A 23,557-nucleotide genomic window follows, 5' to 3' on the forward strand; every position below is an offset into this window, starting at 1 on the left:
ATTCTCTCTCACACACACACATTCTCTTACACACTTACACACACATTCTCTCTCACACACACATTCTCTCTCACACACACACATTCTCTCTCACACACACACACACACATTCTCTCACACATACACACACACATTCTCTCACACACACACATTCTCTCTCACACACACACACACATTCTCTTACACACATACACACACACATTCTCACACACACACATTCTCACACACATTCTCTCACACACACACATTCTCTTACACACATACACACACACATTCTCTCTCACACACACATTCTCTCACACACACACATTCTCTCTCACACACACATACATTCTCTCTCACACACACATTCTCTCACACACACACATACTCACATTCTCACACACACACACACACAACACATTCTCTCACACACCCATATTCTCACACATCCCTCTCTCACACACACACACATTCTCACACACACACACATTCTCACACACACACACACATTCTCTCACACACACATTCTCCACACACACACGCACATTCTCACACACACGCACATTCTCTCACACACACACATTCTCTCTCACACACACATTCTCTCACACACACATTCTCTCACACACATTCTCTCACACACATTCTCTCACACACACACACATTCTCACACACACGCACATTCTCACACACACACACATTCTCACACACACACATTCTCTCACACATACACACATTCTCTCACACACACACATTCTCTCTCACACACACACACATTTCTTACACACATACACACACACATTCTCTCACACACACACATTCTCTCTCACACACACTCTCTCTCTCACACACACACACACACATACATTCTCTCACACACACACATTCACACATACACACTCATTCTCACACACACACATTCTCTCACACATACACTCATTCTCACACACACACATTCTCACACACACACACATTCTCTCACACATACACACACACATTCTCTCACACACACACATTCTCTCTCACACACACACACATTCTCTTACACACATACACACACACATTCTCACACACACACACATTCTCTCTCACACACACATTCTCTCTCACACACACACATTCTCTTACACACATACACACACATTCTCTCTCACACACACATTCTCTCTCACACACACACATTCTCTCTCACACACACACACACACATTCTCTCACACATACACACACACATTCTCTCACACACACACATTCTCTCTCACACACACACACACATTCTCTTACACACATACACACACACATTCTCACACACACACATTCTCACACACATTCTCTCACACACACACATTCTCTTACACACATACACACACACATTCTCTCACACACACATTCTCTCACACACACACATTCTCTCTCACACACACATACATTCTCTCTCACACACACACATTCTCTCGAACACACACATACTCACATTCTCTCACACACACACACATTCTCTCACACACGCATATTCTCACACATTCTCTCTCTCACACACACACACATTCTCACACACACACACATTTTCTCACACACACATATTCTCTCACACACACATTCTCTCTCACACACATTCTCACACACACACACATTCTCACACACACACACACATTCTCACACACACACATTCTCTCTCACACACACACATTCTCACACACACATTCTCTCACACACACACATTCTCACACATTCTCTCACACACATTCTTTCTCACACACACATTCTCTCACACACACACTCTCTCACACACATTCTCTCACACACACACTCTCTCACACACATTCTCTCACACACACATTCTCTCACACACTCATTCTTTCTCACACATTCTCTCTCACACACACACATTCTCACACACACGCATTCTCACACACACACACACATTCTCTCACACACACACATTCTCACACACATTCTCACACACACATTCTCTCACACACACACATTCTCTCACACACACATTCTCTCTCACACACACACGCACATTCTCACACACACGCACATTCTCACACACACACATTCTCTCTCACACACACACATTCTCTCACACACACACATTCTCTCACACACATTCTCTCACACACATTCTCACACACACGCACATTCTCACACACACACACACATTCTCACACACACACATTCTCACACACACGCACATTCTCACACACACACACATTCTCACACACACGCACATTCTCACACACACATTCTCTCACACACACACATTCTCTCACACACACATTCTCTCACACACATTCTCACACACACACACATTCTCACACACACGCACATTCTCACACACACACATTCTCTCTCACACACACACATTCTCTCACACACACATTCTCTCACACACATTCACACACACACACATTCTCACACACACGCACATTCTCACACACACACACACACACACACATTCTCTCACACATACACACACACATTCTTTCACACACACACATTCTCTCTCACACACACACACATTCTCTTACACACATACACACACATTCTCTCTCACACACACATTCTCTCTCACACACACACATTCTCTCTCACACACACACACACATTCTCTCACACATACACACACACATTCTCTCACACACACACATTCTCTCTCACACACACACACACATTCTCTTACACACATACACACACACATTCTCTCACACACATTCTCTCACACACACACATTCTCTCTCACACACACACATACATTCTCTCTCACACACACACATTCTCTCACACACACACATACATTCTCACACACACACACATTCTCACACACGCATATTCTCACACATTCTCTCTCTCACACACACACACATTCTCACACACACACACATTTTCTCACACACACATATTCTCTCACACACACATTCTCTCTCACACACATTCTCACACACACACACATTCTCACACACACACACATTCTCACACACACACATTCTCTCTCACACACACACATTCTCACACACACATTCTCTCACACACACACATTCTCACACATTCTCTCACACACATTCTTTCTCACACACACATTCTCTCACACACACACTCTCACACACATTCTCTCACACACACATTCTCTCACACACTCATTCTTTCTCACACATTCTCTCTCACACACACACATTCTCACACACACGCACATTCTCACACACACACACACATTCTCTCACACACACACATTCTCACACACATTCTCACACACACACATTCTCTCACACACACACATTCTCTCACACACACATTCTCTCTCACACACACACGCACATTCTCACACACACGCACATTCTCACACACACACATTCTCTCTCACACACACATTCTCTCACACACACATTCTCTCACACACATTCTCTCACACACATTCTCTCACACACACACACATTCTCACACACACGCACATTCTCACACACACACACATTCTCACACACACACATTCTCACACACACGCACATTCTCACACACACACACATTCTCACACACACGCACATTCTCACACACACACATTCTCTCTCACACACACACATTCTCTCACACACACATTCTCTCACACACATTCTCTCACACACACACACATTCTCACACACACGCACATTCTCACACACACACATTCTCTCTCACACACACACATTCTCTCACACACACATTCTCTCACACACATTCTCTCACACACACACACATTCTCACACACACGCATTCTCACACACACACACACACACACACATTCTCTCACACACACACATTCTCACACACACACACACTCATACACACACACACACACACACACACACACAGCTCTAAGCCAAACTGCTTCCTCTCACCTCGCAGGAAGGTGGTCCAATACTTCCCAGATGCCTAAGGCAGAGCCAGGAATTCCGTGTGACGGTGACATTAAAGAATCCTGCAGAACCTCCCCGCCTCCCAGGCTCCCGCCTGAGCTGTGAGGGGCAGTGCCCCGGCTGCATGGAACTTTCTGGCACTTCTTACTCCACACTCCACCGCAGCCAGGGCGCACAGCGAGCGACCTCCCTGGAGAGGGGATTGCTGTCAGGGAGGTGCCTCGTCCTGAGCTGTCGCATATCCAGGGGACAGTGGGGGTGTACCCCCAATTCTGGGCAACCCTGGCCATCGTGGGGATTGTCCTGGGCTGGCACTGGGACTCGAGGGTTATTCTGATTCAGGTTTTAAGAGCATTTCCTGCCCGGCTGCCGCCCCCGGGCACACTCAGACCACCTGTCAGGGCGGGACCGAGGGACCACGCGGAGCTGCCTGGCCCGGGTGTGAGCGGGGCCTGCCGGGCTGGCCGCGCAGCCAGAGTGAGGGTCACAGAACACCGTGACCAAGGACCCTGAGACACGCTGGGGTCCAGCTCTCCTTCTGAACACGAGGAACCGAGGCCGAGAGCAGCGCGGGCAGCTGCCTGGGGCCACAGGGCCAGCAGCACACAGACCTCTCAGCACTTCCTCCTGACCTCACGGCCACCTTCTGGCAGGGATGGCGCCCAGGCCACTTTACAGATGGGGAAGCAGAGGCTCAGAGAGGTCACGCTCCCCGCTCAAGGTCACCCAGCCAGGGAGAGGCCTGGAGGCCCCGCTGTGACGCCCGGTGCCCGGCACTGGCTGCTCTTCTCTTGGCATCTCTGTCTGGGCTTCCTGGGCAGGAGCCAGGGCTAAGGCAAAGGATCAGAGGCCGAGCGCAGGGCAGGGCAGACTCAGAGGCACATTACATAACGCCCCTTCCCCCTTCCCGGCCCCACCGCCCAGGGGTGCCGCCAGGCCACCCACACTGAGAACCTGACTCCAACCCGAGGACACCATGGCCCCAACAACTGGCACTGGCTCTTTCCAAAGACATGACAGTTGGAGGCGCCAGGACGCGCTGGCTTGCCCCTTCCTCTCTTGTTTCCTCTGGCTGAGTAGCAAATACAATACGAATAATGATAATAATAATTAGAATAAATATAACCTGAAGACGCGTGGGGTCTCGTTGCCATGGCAACCGCGGGAGCTAATCAGCTTCCGAGGCCGCTGCCGGCCACCGGGCCCCAGGCACCGGATCAATACCGAGTCGGTCCCGGGAGGCGGCGGCAGCTCCGCTGGGGTCACGGGGCGGGGGACAGCGAGGGGCGCGCACTTAGAAGAGCCTTCCGGGTCGCCCGCGCCGCGCAGCCGGGACCCCAGATCCGGCCGGGGCTCCAGGGAGGCACCGGAACCCTGTCAGGCGCGCACGGAGCTCCGGCGAGCTGCGCTCCCGGACTGGGTCCTCCGACTCCGGTCCTGCCTCGGACGCGGATCCCAGCCCCGGCACCGCGTCCTGGCACCCTGCGCCCGAACTGCTCCTCCACCCGGCGCGTCCTCTCCCAGGGTTCAGCGACCCCGACCTCGTGAGCCCTGGCGCGGATCCCAATGCTTGGGCACCGCTGCCCCCACGGCCCCTGCCCCCAGGTTCTCCCCTGGGCGTCCCCAGCTCCTTTTCACAGCACCCCGATCTCCAACGCACCGACCCGGCCTCTCCCCGGGAGCCCACTCCTCCCGCGGGCTGCGGGCGCCCGCACCCCTTCTCCGAGCCTGGGCGCCGAAGACCCCGCCCCCAACTCGCCGGGACCCTCCTCCGCCAGGAGCTCCGCCCCCCGGCCCCTTTCCCCAAGCGCGGGGACCCCGGCCCGGGCGCACCTTCTCCCCCACGCAGCCCCCGCCCGGCCGCCCGGGGCGCGGCTCACCTCGTGCCCGCCGCCGCTCGCTCCTTGCTCCGCCGCCTGGAGCCGCGCCCGCGGGGCTCAGCCTCCTGCTGGGGCCGGGGCCACCCACGCCCCGCGGTGCCGGGCGCCGCAACAGTTGTCCGACTCCAGGGGCTGGGGGACGCGGGGGTCCGGGCCGGCGCAGGGAAGGTGCCCGCTCCTAGGCGCGCGGGGCGCGGCGCGGCGCTGGGGCGCGGGCTCGGGCGGGGGCTCCGGCTGGTGGTCCGGCCGCCGGCCGCATGCCCCTTCGCCCGCCCGCGGCTACAGTGCGGCCCGAGCCGCCTGCCCACCCGCCTGCCCCGCGCCCCGCGCCGCGCCCGCCGCCGCCGCGCTCATGCTCGCCGGGCCCTGCGCTCGCCGCCGCCGCACTTCACTCTTTGCCGCCCGTCGCTCTCTCGCTCGCGCCCTCTCTGCTGCCCCCTCTCCCAGCTCGTGGCTCCCAGCCGGCCGCCCTGCCGCGCGGAGCTCCCCCTCTCCTGCGCCCTCGCCCTCGGCGGCCTCTCTCTCTCTCTCTCTCTCTCTCTCTCTCTCTCTCTCTCTCTCTCTCTTCTCATTTTTCCTTTCGCAATCTCTTTTCTTCCCCTCGCGCGCGCTCCACCCTGGTGCTTCTCTTAACGTCCCTTTGGCGATCCCTCCCTTCCTCCCTTCCTTCCTCCCTTCCTTCTGTCCGTCTCTCTCAGCATCTTTTCCTCCCTTCCTTCTGTCCGTCCCTCTCAGCATCTTTTCCTCCCTGCCCTCTGCCTTTCTTCCACTCCTTCCCTCCTACTTTTCCTTCTCTCCTCCCGCGTTCCTTCCTCTGCTCAGCTCTTCTCTCTCCTTTGTTCCTTTCTTCCTCTCTCCTCCCTTCTCCTGGCCTCTCCCCCCACCTGGCTCTGGTTCTGTCCCCAGGCCGGCCGCACACTCACCTGCCTCCCTCTTGGTTGCTCCCCAGCCCTGAGCGAGGCTGGGCTCCAGGCTCTCCCAGCCCCTCCTGCACCTGCGCCAGGAAGGCGCCACCCTCAGTGCCCGGCCCCAGCCCTTAGTGCCAAGCCAGGCCTTCCCTGTAGCCAGACCTGCTGGAGGTCAATGCCAGGGGCCAACAACGTCAGGGTCGGGCTGGGTGTGAGGATCTCATCGGGCACATCCTCTGTCCACTTTCCTAGGAAAAGCCCAGCTTCTCTGACCAGAGCGGAGACTACTGCTTGGGCCCCTCCTGTTCCCGCCTCCTTTTCGCCTCTCCTCCCGGCAGCCCCCCCATTTCACCCCTCACCTGCAGGACAAGGCTGTGCTAGACTCTGTGTGTGGCCTCAAGCCAGTGAGCCAACCTCAGTAAGCCTCAGTTTCCCCACCTTCCTCTGTCCCTGACCCAGTGACCTCCAGTGGCCACGAAGGTCATGTGGGGGCACATGGTAGTCTCCTGGAGGACCCCACAGAGGGATCGCCTTTGGGGAGGGGCGGAGGGGGTTTGAGTGCTCTGGGGGGCAGGCCAGTTCCCCACCCCCAGACCCCGTCTCTCACTGCACTGGACCTGCTTCATTTCACCAGGAGCTGGGCTGAGCCCTTTAAATGCTTCGTTGTATTTATTCCTCACCATTTTACAGATGGGGCAACTGGGGCTCAGAGAGGTTAGGACACCTGCCCTGAGCCACACAGCCAGTGAGGAGCAGAACCAGGACTGCAGCTCAGACCCCGCTGACCTTCAAGCCCAGGCCCCACACCCGCGACTCACTCCCAGGTGCCAGCGCTTTGCTGGAGCGCCTTCCTCCTCACCAAGACAGCCCTTCAAGGACGGGCCTGTCTCCTTCAAGATCCCAGTGCTGAGGGGCTGGGGCCCAGGCCAGTGGCTGAGGCACCTCACTGGAGGGTGAGGGAGGGAACAGTGCCAGGGTGCCCCCTGCAGGAAGCCTGCGGCTCTGGGATGCCTCCGTCTCCCATCTGCAGGCCAGGAATTCATGCCCCTTCGCCCTCCCGTGGATATGGTTTGAGCAGATGCTTGGGGTCTTTGAGGTTCACACGTGTGCACGCGCGCACGCCGGTGTGCGGTGTATGCATGGGATGGGTGTGCTGTGTGTGTGTGTGTGTGTGTGTGCGCACGCCTGTGTGTGCATTCAGGGCGTGTTGAAAACCTCCCCATTGAGGAGAGCCCCCCACCTCCCTCATCGCTCAGCTGGGCTCCGTGTCCAGCCTGGGCTCAGATGCAGCACTGGACACCCAGAGGTGAGAGCTCACGCCGAAGATGCGCACAGCCTGGGCGGGTGACACGTGGGATGTCAGACCTCCGGCAACGCCCACTCTCTACAGCTGAAACACAGGCACCGCTCCTGCGTCCGAGGCCCTGTGCCCGCTCACCCAGCTGCCTTCCCAGCCTCCTCTGCAGCCACGCGCCCTGAGCTCAGCACACCCCCGTGGGCTCAGCGCGCCTCCATCACGCACCGGCTGTGTGCGGGGCTGGCTGCCCTTGCTGTGCTCCCAGCGCCTCGCACCTCCCCCTGCCCTGCAGTCAGCCCTTCACCTGGACAAAGCTACTTTGCTCCCTGAGCCTCAGTTTCCTCATCCACAAAATGGGGATGATTCCACCCACCTCCAAGCCTCAACGTGAGGCTTTGGAAACCGTCCTGCTGATTATCCTGAAGTAAATGCACGCCTGGCACTGAGCAGGTGTTTGATCTGCATCAGTGACCCTTCGGTTCTTCCAGGAGGTCACGGGGTGGGCAGGCGAGAGCGTGGACTAGGGAGCTGGTCAGACCTGGGTTGAACCTCAGCTTGGCCACTCACCAGCCGGGTGGCCGGGGGCAAGTTCATGCCCCTCCCAGCCCCTGCGCCCTGGTCTCCTGTGGCTGCTATAACCATGATCACAAACGTGGCGGCTAAAACCACATGCGGGCAGTGACTTATAGAAACCCCAAAATCCGCCCCACTGGGCTGACGTCGAGGTGTCAGCAGGGCTGCCTCCCCTGGAGGTTCGAAGGGAGAACCCCGGCTCCCGATGGCCGTGGGCATCCTTGACTTGTGGTCACTCCGGCCTTCAAGGGCGGCGCCTTCCAGTCTCTCCGTCCCGTCTGCACGCGGCCACCTGTCTGTGCAGAGCCCCCGTGGCCCCCTCAGGACACCTGTGGTTCAGTGTGGACACCCCGATAATCCGGGATAATCTCCCATCTCCGGATCCTTCTCAGCCACACCCGTAAAGCTCCTTCCGTCTCCGGCTGCACAGGAAGCACCCCGGTACCAGGGACACGACAGGAGGCTACCTTTCGGGTGGGGAGCATCCTCCATCCCCGCACAGTGCAGCGCGGAGCAGCATGAGGCAGGCGCGGGGAGGGGGGACGGGAGAGAGGCAGGGGTGACAAGCAAGGGCCCTGACACCATGGATCCTTCAGCAAATATTTGTTGTCTCCAGTCTGGGCGGGGCGGGGCTGGGGGAGGGGGAGTGATGGGCAGAGGGGGAGGGGTGGGAGGAGGGGCAGAGATAAGGGGGGAGAGAGGTGATGGGGTACAGGTGACCACACAGCCCGCCATGGGAACCGTTACCGGCTCCATCCACGCGCCTTTATTGCTCCTATTTACTATTCCCTGCCTTCGGGAGGCCTGCTCCCCCGCAATCCACGCTGCTCCCAGCTGGGGGTGGGGCGGCGGGCTGGCGGGAGGGCGGCCTGGCGATGACTCACACTCCTTCTCTCTGGTGGAGAGCAGCCTTTTGAAAGCGCTGGCTGGGGAGGGAGCTAAATTTAAAGCAGGCTTCCCGAGAAGATCACCTGCCACGTCAAAATCACTGCCATTTCATGAGACGTTGGGGGTACGCGGCACTCTGCCACCGTCCAGGCCCCAGGCTTCTGTGGGAGGGCGGGCGGGCGGGCGGGAGGCACTCGGAGGCCGAGACCCTGGGTGGCCGTGGGGCAGGGGTCACGACAGCTGGCCTCCAGCCTCCTTGTCATCTTCCCCCCTCCCCCACCTTCTTCGGGGAGCCATCCACCCTCCCAGGACCCCTAAGTCCCTTCTCCGTCTTCAAAGTCTTAGGGTTCCAACCCCAAGCCCCCACTTCCCAAATTCAAGACATGAGGAACAGGACTCTGAGAGGTTTGAAACTCTCCAAGACACCCATCGAGGCTGTGGCCAAGCGGGGTGTGGCCCGTGCCCCGGCCCACGGGGCGGCTGGTCCCTCCGTGGAGGGGGCGGGTGGGTGGTGAGCAAGCCGCTCACCTGTCGGAGCCTGTTTCCTTACCCACCCAACAGGGATGAAGTAGCACCTGCAGCAGCCACTCGACCCCCCTGGTGTACCCCAGGAAAGAGGTGGGGAGGGGCCCAGGGCCCTGAGGGCGGGAGGAGCCCGCCAGCAGCCAGGCCTCCCTCCCAGCCCGCCCCCCGGAGGGTGAGGCCGGTCAGGTCCTGGCCACCCTGTTCCCCTCTCGCTCCTGTGCACCCACAGCAAAACCAGAGCCTCCCCGTGGCTGCAGGGCCAGGTCACGGGGTGCCAGGGCAGGCCAGTGGTTAGGGCTCTGGAGCCAGAGCAGTGAGCTTGGTCCCCGCACCCCGCTGTGGCCTGGTGTGTGCTCTCAGCCTGTTCGCTCCTCTGTAAGGCCTGGTCTTACCTGCGCGGAGCCAGGCACGCAGACGCTCAGGACGCGGAAGCCTAGCAGTGGCCGCTGGTTCTTAATCTGCTCTGGAGGTTTGGGAGACTCGACGCCATGAGCTGGTCGCGGGGTCCCGGAAGCCCCTCCCTGCACCAGGACCTGGCGGAGCCGCCTCCTCCCTGCTCTGCCCGCCTTCCTCGGGGCCACAGGTGAGAACAGTTTCTGTTCCAGCCCCGCAGGAGCCTGGCAGGACCATCGAAGTGCCTGGCGCTGAGAGGAGACAGGGCTTCCGTCTGCATCCAAAGCGCACAAGCAACCCCGGACCTTCCCCCCGGTGTCACCTGAGGCTGTGGCAGAAGGGTCTTTGCAGGTGCAATGAAGCTGACCTCTCAGCTGACCCTAAGAGAGGTCACCCTACATGCCTGACCTCGCCGCACGAGCCCTTTAAAAGCAGAGTTTTCTCCAGGGGGCAGCAGAACGGGGTCGGAGAGGCCAGGGTGAGGAGGGATTCCCCAGGAGGCAGGCTGGTGCTGAGATGGGGGGGTCGCAGGTCAGAGCAGCCCCCAACCAAAACCCAGGATGGAATGGGGACCTCAGTCCTGCAACCACCAGGAACTGCATGCTGCCAGCACCCCGAAGGGGCCTGGAGAGGCATAGGGCCCAGCGTGGCTGATGCCCGAGAACTTGCCGAGCCCACCCAGCCTCTGACCACAGAGCTGCGAGGGAGGGAATGGCCGCTCTCAGAGCCTGCTGCATTGTTAGGTCGCGATAGAAAAGCCAGTGACCACATGCCAATCACTTACTCATTTACGGAGTGGAGATCCTTACAGCCCATCCCCCCACAGCAGACCCTGGGGTGGTCTTCGCACAGCGTCACCCTGACCCTCCTTCAGCGGGAGCCTGAGACCCTGCCGTGGCATTCAAGGCCCTCCCTGTTCTGCCCCACGAGGGGCCCCGCCCACGGCGCTGTGGGAAGTTTTTCTCAGAGAGCAGGTCCCTCGTGAGACACGAGCGTGGTGGTCACAGGACGGCCCCTGCGCGCTCTCAGGCGCTTATCCTGGGAACGCGCCCCCTGGAGCTGGTCGCGTGGCCGTCGGGGACGTGCTGGCCAGTGGCACTCACGCAGGACCTTCCGGACGGGGGAGGACAGACACGGCCGTCAGTCTGGAGGAGCCGTCGGCGAGGACCTGCCACACGCGGGCAGCTGCTCCGGCAGCCGGCGTGGCTCCTGGGGAGACGGACATGAGGCTCTGGAAGGTCCCTTGCAGCCCTGCCTGCCCCGTGGGCGGCCGAGGCTCAGAGCCTGCAGGCGTGCGGGGCGGGGGCAGGCGGGAACCAGGAGGGTTGGCCCCCCGCACCCCCACTTCACTTCCCAAGGCTGAAGCAAGTCTCCGGACTCCGTGTGTCCACGGCCTCCTCAGCCTCAGGTGCCTCCTCCGCCCACTGTCACCCGTCACGGCAGCTCGGGTCCGCCAGGCTGGCCTCCGTTTCCCAGTGCAGGGCGGGGATCACGCCATGACAACCCATGGGGCAGGCGCGGGGCCCGTCGCGGCACACGTTCGCTGGTGAGACCAGGAGCATGGAGGCGCCAGCGTCGCCTGCCCCAGGGCGGTGGGGAGGCCTGGCTTCGCCCCACGTGCCCAGGCGCGGATTCCAGCTCCCAGCGGGTGGCCTGGGGCCAACTGGTTTCCTCCTTCTGAACCGGCAGCTTCGGGCCCGGCTAACGAGGCACGGCCAGCACAGGGAGGGCAGGGAGGTTGTCAGGGGGAGACCCCCACCGGTACCTCAGACCCCAGCTGGGCCTGCCCTGGGCACTCCCCCACCCGGACCTCCTGGCCTCGGCTCATATGGGGCGACAGCATCCCTCCCCGGGCCTGTCCCGGTGAGGATCCGGCTGCAGCTGGCGGCCTCGCGGGCTGGCTGCACGTCCCGCTGCGCCTCAAACCCTGCGCGCAGATGACGAGAATTAATATGATGCAAATTGGTAGGTTGAGCCCGGCGCCCCACGCAAGAGGCCTAATTTCCACGCAGCCCAGCACGCCCCTCGCCAGGCCCCGCGGTAATAACAACAACAACGCTAATCGGGATCATTGGCGGGTGTGCGGCCTTCTATCCCGCGCCCCCTCCCCCCATTTACACCTGGAAAAACGCAGGGGGAGGGGCGGGGAGCTGCAGGGAGGGGGCCCAGAGAGGGCACGGACCGGCCTGAGGTCACCCCGCTTGTGAGGGGCAGGCGGGGCAGAAACCTGAGGGCTCTCTTTACTGCCCCGGTGGCCCCTTCTCAGAGCCCTGTCTTGGGGGGCTGGGGTAGGCTTTGCCCTAAGGACTGGCCATTTAACCCCAGGGCAAGGCAGCCTGGCGGAGGAGGAGTCTCACGTTTGTGACTGTGTGAGCCTGGGCGAGTCATCTAACCGCGGAGACGAACACCCGCCTTTTCTTTCACAAGAATCTGACAGCTTCCTGGGCACCGGAAGCGTGGCTTCTCTCTCCTCCCCCCTGGGCTGGGCACGTGGTCGCGGCTCATTAAATGCAAGTTTAACCGGCACATGCGGGCTTCCGCCCGATGGTCCTCTGTGCCCCACAGTGTCGCTTGGATGGGCTCTCTGACCCTCACAGCCATCCTAGGAGTTGCCTCTAGGCCAGCGGTTCTCAACCTGTGGGTCGCGACCCCTTTGGCGGTCGCACGACCCTTTCACAGGGGTCGCCTAAGACCATCCTGCATATCAGATATTTACATGACGATTCATAACAGTAGCAACATGACAGGTATGAAGTAGCCACGGAAATAATGTTATGGTTGGGTCACAACATGAGGAGCTGTATTTAAAGGGCCAGAAGGTTGAGAACCACTGCCTAGGCCTGTGGTTGGCAAACTGCGACTCTCGAGCCACATGCGGCTCTTTGGTCCTTGAGTGTGGCTCTTCCTAAGCCTTAGGAGTACCCTAATTAAGTTAATAACAATGTACCTACCTATATAGTTTACGTTTAAAAAATTTGGCTCTCAAAAGAAATTTCAATCGTTGTACTGTTGATATTTGGCTCTGTTGACTAATGAGTTTGCCGACCACTGGCCTAGGCATTTCTATTTGACAAAACAGGCCCAGAGTGGTTAAGTGACTTGCCCAGGGCCACACAGCTGGGAAGCAGTATAGTGGGGATTTGAACCTGCCCCTGCCCTGGGCCCAGGCTCTTGACCTTGATACAACAAGGCACAGAGTAGAGAGCCCTGGGATGGGAGCAATCCTAGCTCGGCCTCCCCGGGCCTCGGTCCCCTGACGGGCTCCGGATCAGGCTGTATGAGGCACTGGCTTCTTGCGGGTTCAGCCAGGCGCTGGGAGGCAGGTTGTCTGGGTTTGACAGCTCAGGCCCGTGGCTGGGGTTGGAATTCCAGGCTTCTTTGATTTTGCTGAGCGGCCTCTCTGAATATTGTAAATTGTTTGGCTTGGCCTCCCGAAGCAACCTTTATTATTGCAAAATCTCCTGTTTCCACAGAGCCCAGGGCAAGTGCAGCCTTTGGTGGTGGGGTCCAGCATCTGCCTGGATTCCGTGCTGATGAGGCTCCTGGCTGTGGGAAGCCAGCCTGGCCTGAGCAGCAGGGCGGCGCCCAGGGCCCTGGCCAGGTAGCCCCGCCTGTCTGGCCGCCTGCCGGCCACAGCCTGCTCGCTGGCCAACATCTGAGGTGAGTCAGAACCGCCGAGGGCCGCTCAGGGCCAGATGGGCGCGGCTGGGATGAGGAGGGTGAGGGGGTGCCTGTGGCCTGGGCCGGGACACCCCGCAGGCCCTGTTCAGGGCTCCCCTGGCTGACGGGTTCCTTGGGGACACCTGAGCCAGCTTGGGGACATGCACATCAAGGGAGAAGGAGGAAGAGAGTCTGTATCAGCACCCCGGGCAGAAGGAGGGTGTGGTGGGCTGCTGGTGCCTCCCAGGGGTACGGTCCACAGAGCCGACGCCCATGAACGCCCTTGCCCACAGCTGCCCCAGGACCTGGAGCAGGTGTCAGAGCAGGCGGGATCCGTGCCATGGACACAGGGGGACCAATCCGTGTGGAAACTCTGCCCTTGACCACCATCTTTATAGTCGCCGGCTCAGCCCAGCAGCCACTCCTCCTAGCCTCACTGTCTGCCCGCGCCTCACTGTCTCCTGCCTGGACGTGTGCCTGGACGTGTGCAGTAGCCAGCCAGCTTCCTGACTCCGTTCTCTGGCCCACTGGGCCGTTCTCCCAACAGGAACCAAGGGCTCTGCGTGAAACCCAAATCCGACAGCCCCACTCTCCTACTCCAAACCCTGCTATGGCTCCCTACTGCCTCCAGGATAGTCTGGGTTCCCCTGCTGCCAGCCCCTCCCTGCCACAGGCCGCCGTGGGCTTGCTCAGTCTCTTGTCTTCCCGAGCACGCCGTCCTTGCCTGCCACCACGCCCGCCCTCTCCATGTTCTCATCCTCGGCCGTCTCTCCGGCTCCTTTCATCAGTGAGGACCCAGGCCAGTCCCTTCCTCCTGGAGGCCGCTCTGAGCTCAGGCCGATCGCTGTCTCCTCTGGGCTCCCCGCCCGTCACAGGCCTGGGCACACGGGGTGGCACTGTCTGTGCTTCCGTCCCCACCAGGAGCTTCCAGAACCTGGCCTGGGTCCAGCCCGGCTCAGACCCCCAGCCAGAGCAGGCCTCGGGTGAGAAATTGTGTATAAGTGTGTCTGACGGGCCTGGGCTCAGCGGGCGCCCCTCCCAGCTCCCCCCGGGCCTGCGGCGTGGCACCGATGTTTTATTAATAAGCACATTTGCCTCCTGCCTTGCACCTTTTATCCTCAGCTCTGTGAGCGCATCCCCAACTTTAATTAATTCTCCCCACACCCCAAATCAGCCTCTCTCCTCACCGCCGATAACGACGCGTGAAGTCCACAGTGTAATTAGGACCCACTGCTCCACTCCCGGGCCCTCCCCACTCCTGATCCCCCCTCCCCTGGGCCCACAGGTAGACTTGAGGCTTCAGCTTGGAGTGTTGCTTTATTATTGTCACTATAAAACCAGGCACGCGCGTGCTGTCTCACAGCTGCGTTTTGTCATGAGAAAAAAATAACAAGGTAATTTTTGCAGAGGTGACTGAGGCAACCAGAGAGGCAGTGGTGGAGTGGAATGGCGCTGGAGCCTGGTTGGTGCCAGCTGGCGGGACACGGGCTGGGGGTCCCTGGGAATCACGGTTTCAGACAGCTCTCCTCTTCCAGGAAGTCTCCCCTGATTAGTCTGGTCAGATTTGCCTTTTCTGCTTCCCGCTGGCTTTTAGGGCAGAGGCCCTGGCTCTGACAGGTAGTTCCTCTGTGTGGGCCTGTCCTTCCCAACGACACTGACAGTCCAGTGTCAGATTCAAGTTCCCATGTCTTTGCCTCCTGGGAGATGAGCAGAGGCCTGGGCAGTCAGGTAGATGGGTACTGGTGGATGGATGCATGGAGAAATGGGAAATGAGCAAAAGACGGTGGGTAAATGCATGAAAGGATGGATGAATAGATGGGTAGATATAGGTAGGTGGGTGGACGGATAGACGAATGGACTATGGATGGATGGATGAGTGGATGGATGGATGGATGAATGGGTGAGTGAGTGAGTGGATGGGTGGGTGGGTGGGTGGATGGATGGATTGGTGGGTGGAGAGCTTCATGGAGAGATGATGAACTGATGGCTTGTTGAATAGATGAGTGAGTGAGTGATGAGTGGATAGGTGATGGATATCTGGCTGATGGGTTAACAAGTGAATGATGAGTGGGTGAGTCTGGAGAGACAGTAACAACGGTAATAATAATTTACCCATAGCCAATATTTACTGGGGTACCAAGCACTGCTCTAAGCATCGTATATGTATTAACTCATATAATGCTTATAACTATTGCTGGGAGTGGGGGGAATGCATCGTGGGTTGGGGATGGGGATGTTGGATGTGTGTCTTGGTGGGTAGACAGGTGGGCAGATTCCTGATGGAGAGGTGAGCAGATGCTGATCAAAAGGATGGGGTGCTGGGTGGGCCGGTAGGTGGGGGTGGAGGGAGCAGTGGGCAAGAGGCCTACCCTCAGTGAGCAGCCTGAGGTGATGCCTTGGAGGTCAGAGTGACCGCGTCCCTGGGTGCTCCAGCCCTCAGCGGCCCCAGCTCGCCCATCGCTAAGTTTGGCTCACAGCTGCCCTTCCCTGCACGGCTCTGGTCCTAAGACTCCTGCACCTAGCTACTTGCCTACCTCAAATCTTCCCTGGATTTCAGCTCTGCAAGGTGGCAGCCCCTGTAAGGTCCTCCTTCCAGTGCTGCTCTGTGTTAGGCCTCCCCCTTAGCTGCGGCCCCCTGATCATCTGTCTGTTGCTCCCGTTGCAAATGCCCTTCCAACAGGAGGGCCGCGACTCTGCCTGCCTGCTTCCTGCTGTCCCCTGGGGCGGTGCACATAGTAGGCCATCAGCAAAAAGTTTGCTGAAGGAAGGAACTGGGATTCTGCAGAAACGGGGCAGAGTGCGGGCAGGGAGCCGCACCCGCTGCTCCCGACTGTGCAAGTGGGTTTTTTAAATGTATTTCTGTTCCATTTATCAGAAATCAAGTGTGTGTCAAGCACGGCAGTACGTCTAAATTGGTTGATTAAAGCATCAGGAAGAGAGTGGTGCTCTGTGGCAATTAAACCGAAGCCGCGGGAAGACTGGGAAATATTGTGATCGCTTTTGTGGTTTTTGCAAATGGGGTTTCTATTCATAGTGAGACCGTTGTTTTGGTTTTATTCTTTCTGGGGCTTTCTCCCCGGCTCCTCCCCTGGGCTTCCTGACATTGTTCTATAAAGCGATTTCAATCATGAAAATCGTGGGCTGCTTGTTCTCGCCGGCTTGGGAGCCAGGCTGCTTGTGCAGCGAGGACCAGCCCAGGGCCTGCACGTGAGCCTTTGGGATGCCGAGGGTGAGGCTTCTCCTGCCACCAGATGGGGAGGTCAAGGGGCACAAGCCGGGGTCAGGGAGGGGGTCCTGGGATGGGGCACATGAGGCACCCCCCCTCCTCCGAGGCCCCCTTTCCTACGTCCTTCCCACCTGCGGCTCCTCTCCTCTCCAGCTGTGCTGTCCTCCTCGCTGCTTCCTGGCCATGTCAAGCATACGCTGACCTCAGGGCCTTTGCACTGGCTGCTCCTGCTTCCCAGATAGCTCTGCTGTCTCCAGAGACCTCTGCGCGGCCTCCTCCTTCCTGCCGCCTCGGTGGACATGTGGTCTTTGTAGAAGGGAGGCCTCTCTGAAGCACCCGCACCCTGACACTTGCACCTGCTCGCCCAGCTTCCCCCTGAGCCATCCCCTGCCATTAGCAATGTTACATACGCACCTGCTTATGTATGAATGCTGAATGGATGCCGGGGCCTCAGGAGGCAGGGGTCAGATCTGGGGGCTGAGGGAGGTCCAAGGGCCACCCTGGGCCTATGGTTTGAGGGGTGGGGGATGGAAGGGTGGAAACATTTGTCCTGACAGGGAAGCAGGGCAGCACCCCGCTGAGGAGTAGCTGGTTTTGCAGGCACATGTGGTGCCCATATCCCGCGGTCCCTACTTCCAGTGCCTGTCCCAGGCCCACCTGGTGCTCAGCCCGCCTCACTGACTCCGTGCTGGCCCGGCTCACCTGCAGCCCCCTGGGCAGCCTGGGTGGCTATCCTGGGTTATATAATGTCCCCCCAATGTGTGTGTTGAAGTCCCAACCCCACATGGATTGTCACAGATATGATGTCGCTGAGGTCATGCTAAAGTGTGCCCTAACCCAGTGGTTGGCAAACTGCGGCTCGTGAGCCACATGTGGCTCTTTGGCCCCTTGAGTGTGGCTCTTCCATAAAATACCACGTGCGGGCGCACATGTACAGTGCGATTGAAACTTCGTGGCCTGTGCACAGAAGTTGGTGTTTTGTGGAAAAGCCTCACTCAAGGGGCCAAAGAGCCGCATGTGGCTCGTGAGCCACAGTTTGCCGACCACTGCCCTAACCCAACATGGCCGACATCCTCGTGAAAGGGGAGCTTTGGACCAGTCTGGTACATGGGTGAAGCCTGCGGAGATGGGGGTGGAGGTCAGATGACGCATCCACAAGCCAAGCAAAGTGGCCGGGGCAGCATGTCCTCATGGCCTCAGGAGGCACCAGCCCCGGGACACCCTGACCCCCGGCCCCGGCTGAGAGGGGACGCACTTCTGTGGTGTTAAGCCACCTGCTTCTAGCTGCCCTAGGACAGTAGTGCCATCCCAGCCCCGCCCTGTGCCCCCGGCCCCGCCCTGTGCCTCCAGCCCCTGCCCTGTGCCCCCCACCCCCAGTGCCCCCACCCCCCCCCTGGCTAGAACTATCTGTTTTAGAGCGACACCCCCGTTCCTCAGAGGAATCAGTTCCCTGAGTCTCTGATTTCTTGTTTGAAAAATTAGGATAATAATACCCGCCTCCCACGACTGTCGGCGCCTTCAGTAAAACACGGAGGAAACACCTGGCTCATAGTAAGACTCGGCTGGCGGCGGCGGCGGTGTTGCCGGTTTAATAGTATTATTATAATGGGCTGTCCGTTGCCAGGTCTGAGCCACTGGAGATGACAGCCTCTCGGTCAGGTCTCGGCCGCCACCCCACCCCCGTGTACAGGAGCGGGCTGCCTGTAGGAGGCGGTACGACTCGCATTCGTTCCAACTTGTTGCTGCCTCTTTGCCGGCTCAGACGCACCTGCCCCCGGCGGAGGGAATGACGTCGGTGATTGCACGAGGCCTGATCAGGGCTCTGATGCCAGAGCCTGGTGGCTGCGGGTGCCAGAGAGGGCACGTGGTGCAGCCGGGGCTGGGGCGGGTGCAGGGACGGCCTCGCCATCAGGCAGCTCTGGGAACAGCATAGAAGGACGGGAGGGGTCTCCCCAGCCTCCCGGCTCCCACACCCATTTGCCTGTGACCGGGCCAGCTGTCCTCTCCTCTGGGTCTCTGTCTCCCTGCATGAAACACAGGCCTCCAGGGCCCGGCTCCCAGGAGCTGGAGTTGCCACCCTTGCCAGGTCTCACCGACCGGCCCCAGGCCCTACCCTGGAAGCCAGCCAACCACGGCTAAGATGCTTGCCCGGGTGGGCTCCCAGGCATCCCAGCCGGTTCTGAGAGCCCGTGCCTGGGGGTCGGGAAAGACAGTGCTGCGAGGTCTAAGACATTTCCCACTCCCTGCCCCGCGGCTCCAGCTGAGGAGGAAACAAAGCTGCAGACCGCACCCGCACCCGCACCCGCGGCCGCGCCCCGCCCAATAGCCTCCCGGCCCTTTCATTCCCCTCCTCCGCGCTGGCCACCTGCCTGTCCCTTTGAGCACCGAAATAGAGACAAATGGAGGAGCGGGAGCTGGCAGATGCCGCCGTTTCTGAGCGGGCCGCTCGCTCGCCACCTGGGACTGTTTTCCCGGCGGGAGGACAGCCTCTCCCAGCAGCATGGGTTCTTCCTGTGCTGGCGGATCTCAGGCGGCGTGTGCGTGAGACCCAGAGAGGAAACGCACACGTGTGCTGAGCGCCTGCTCTGCGCGCTGCCTCCGTGTGGCGCTCGGCTCCCGCGCTCCTCTGCGCCCATTTGACAGATGTGGACTGAGGTGCGGGAGCCGCGAGCACCCACCAGGGAGGGGAGTCCCAGTAAGAGTTCCAGGCGAGCCGTTGGGGGGGGCGGGGCTGGCGGGGGCAAAGGAGCATGTGTTAGAAAATTGCGCCGGATTCTTGCTAAACACGGCAAGGACTTCATTCAAGACGGTCGCTACAGGGGCACGAGGTTGAACCCAGCCCCCAGTCCAGCAGAGACAGCGGGGGATTTTGCACCAGGGAACGGGGGGGGGGGGGGGGCGGTGGAGGGAAAATTGCCCAAAGGAACCTGATTGGACATCAAGAACAGGAGGGCAATTCTTGCTGATCTGACCCAATAGAATTCTTAAAGGGCCAAGGACTTAGATACAAAGGGTTGGGGATGAGGAACTGGGGGACTCCCCATCCTTTCTCTTGCCCCCTCCCCAAGATGTGGGTACAAATCCCTGCACTGCCCTTCCCTGGCTGAGGCTCCTCCAGCCATGAGTTGACCCCTGACTCAGTTTCCCCATCTGTTAAGTGGGACCTCTGGGCGGGTTAAGCACAGAAGCAGCCACTGAACGTGAATGGGGCCCAGTCCCCCGGACCCTGTGGCCTGGGCTGTGGAATCCCGCTCTCGGCGGCCACCGTGGAGGTGGAATTTGGGGGGAAATTCCAACTGGGACCAGGACACATGCTCTCTGCGGCTGCGGCTCCCTGCCCAGGCCGTCCTGTTAGGCTGGCAGCCGCCGGGACCACAGGGGGCGAGGAATTCAGGGCCGGGGGGCGGGGAGGGCTTTTCATCCCACCAGGGTGGGTCGCAGGGTATTGCTGGGTGGGTGGTGGTGGGCGGGGGGCACTGGCGGAGCTGGCTGGGGCATGTGGGGGCCAGATTTGCGCCCCCGTGGAACCCCCCCAACCTCCCTCATGACCCATTTCCATGACAGCTGGGGGCTTCGGAATTAGCACGGGGCGCAAAGACGTGGCAAAGATGGGCTCCCCGCGGCCGTCACCCGGAGGTCGGCGGGCCTGGCCGGCAGGAGACGCAGCCTGGCCCTGGCCGGGCGTCGGGTAGCAGACATGTGGCGAGCTGCCTTCTTCTGGTGTGTGTTTCTCCAAAGCGGGGCTGTGCCTTGTCATTCACGCCTCGTCCAACAATTCCTGAACAGCGCGTGTGCCTGGCAGGCGCCCACACCGCGGGTGCCAAGATAAATGGGTGTCGTTCTGTACCCTCGAGCTCATTCCAGGACTGAGCCCCTGGCTGCCGCCTGCAGCCGGATGTAGAGCCATTGGCCATGTCCCGGCCCCTGAGGAGGCGCTGGGGAGCCCGGAATGTTCCTGGCTGTTGTAGGAAGTAGAAGGCCCTGCCCCACCCTGGCTGCCTGTGTGACTGGGGCAGCTGCGGGCCTTCCCAGCCTGGTCTCCCCAAAGAGGAGCCACCTGCTTTCAGCCCGTCCTCCATGTCTGTCAGTTCTCAGAATAGCCGTGCCCTGCTGGGCCCCGCCCCGCCCAGGGCTCCCCACGATGCCACCCTGGCCTCCTCACAAGCAGATGACCCCCAGTCCCGACCTTGTTCATGATCAGAGGGGTGGGACCACCCACACCCCGCATTCTGCTGGGGGAGTGGCCGTGGCCGAAGGAGGGAGGACTGGGCAGGCCCAGGGCCTGTGTCACCCCCAAGGCAGCAGGACTTCCCACAGGGAATCAATCCCTCGACCAGCGCCACCAGCGCCACCACCCCCCCAAGGCCTCCCCAAGGCCACAGCTAAGCCCACACCCTGCAAGGCCCCCAGCACCTCCTCATTCCTGCCTGTCCCCACGCCCCGTGGAGGCCTCGGGGCGGGGGGCGGGGGCGGGCGGGTAGAGACCTGCGTAGGGTCACACGGGGCTGCTTGGGCGGCTCGGACCCCAGGGAGGCCCTCGCTGATGCTCAGGGGGAGAGGCGGACCCTCATCCGGGTCCCCTCCAGCCCCAGCGTCCCCCACATCTCAGTCGGCGCCGTGTGCTGGGGGCTCTCAGGGGCAGATGCTGGTCCGAATCAGCTTGTGGCCCAGAGACCCGCAGGGCCCCCGCCAAACTGAACGCGGCAGGAACGGACGGACATAGGGTGCTTTCGGAAGAGCAGCGATGACAGCAAACCGATACAGTGACCCTCCAGCGTCCCGTGTGCAGGGCCGCCCAATGCTCAGCTAGCTGCTCCTCTATCCACACGGGGCCCGTTGGGCGGAGCCTGTCATCAGACCCACTTTCCAGATGCAGCCACTGAGGCACAGAGAGGCTAAGGGCTCCCGAGGTCACACAGCAGAGTTGGGACGGGCTTAGCCACCATGATGCCAGCGTCCCCTGGCACTTCCTGCCAGCCCCACAGTCACATTCAACAGAGTCCTCGTCACGGAGAGATGCCTGTGCCCTCACAGGGAGACCGGCCCAACGAGGCAGAGGTGAGGGCTTCAAGGAGGAGGCCCCCGGAGCTGGAGGAAGCAGGAGGGACCCTCCCCGGAGCCCGCAGGCGTGCGGCCCTGACGACACCTTGACCTTGGACCTCTGGCCTCCGAACTGTGAGCTGTAAGTCTGTGTCATTTTGAGTCCCTGTCTGTGTCCACTTGCTGTGGTGGCCCTGGGCCCTGACGGCTCCAGCTCTGGCTCCAGCCCGAGGCGACACCTGCAGCTGCTGTGATAAAGAGCCGTCTGGGTGGGACTCGCTGTCCCAGAAAATCCCCTGAACCCAGACAGCGTGTCCCCCACCCTGAGCCCGGGGCCAGCCCTCCCGGGAGCCCCTCCGCCCTGCAGCCCGCCCTGCAGGGGCACGAGAAAGCCTGGCGTGGGGGTCACAGGGGCAGCTTGCCAGGCGGCTCCTCTGGGGAGCAGAGCAGGGGACACAGGGTTCGGGTGGGGGTCTCCAGACAGCAAGGAGGTGCCTTGTTTGCCAAATCCTGCCCGGGAAGGAGTGGGGAGGACGGGTGTCCTCACAGCGGCGCTCGCTCTCACCTCCCCCCCCCTGCTGTGACGCCGGTTCCCACCCCTCCCCCTGAGAAGGGCAGGGGTGGTGAGGGCCAGGCAGCCGGGAGCCCAGGGGCAGACAGCTTCGAGCTTCACCCAGCGACGGGTAGAGCCAGTCCCGGCACGCCAGCATTGGGGAGCAGATGCACTGGGGCCTGGGGAGCACCCACTCAAGCCCTGTGGGCACAGGTCTCCCCACAGCTCAGTGTCAGACAAGTGCCCCCGAATAGCTCCTCCCCTCGATGACCTGTGACCGTCTCAGCGCTGGATGAGCTGGGAGCACGGAGCCCCTGCTGCGGCGGAGGGGGACAGGACACACAGGATGCCCCCAGCGTGGCCGGGGCTCTAAGGGGAGCACAAGAAGGAGGTCCGGGCCCCGGGGAGAGGCTGCGGGAGCTGACACCCGCCCGATGTTGGGGAGCGTGTGCCGACACCTCAGAGGGACAGTGCATTCATCACTGGCTCTGCACGCCCGTCTGATAAATCACCAGGACCGCGTGGTTCTCCATCCATCTACTGCAGCCGTCCCCACCGCCACCAGCCGCCACCAGCCGTCCCCACCGCCACCAGCCGGGCGCAGCCACTTATCTCCCGCTGCCATTTCCTGAGCCCCTAGCGAGGAGGGAAGACGGAGGAGATGCCGGGAAGATCTGTTTGAGGTGAGGGAGAGCTACGGAGGCAGCGGGACTGCAGGGCCCAAGCTCCCAGAGGAGGGGGACT

Source organism: Myotis nattereri, assembly GCF_964212035.1.
Source record: "Myotis nattereri genome assembly, chromosome: 2".
In the NCBI taxonomy this organism is placed as follows: Eukaryota; Metazoa; Chordata; class Mammalia; order Chiroptera; family Vespertilionidae; genus Myotis; species Myotis nattereri.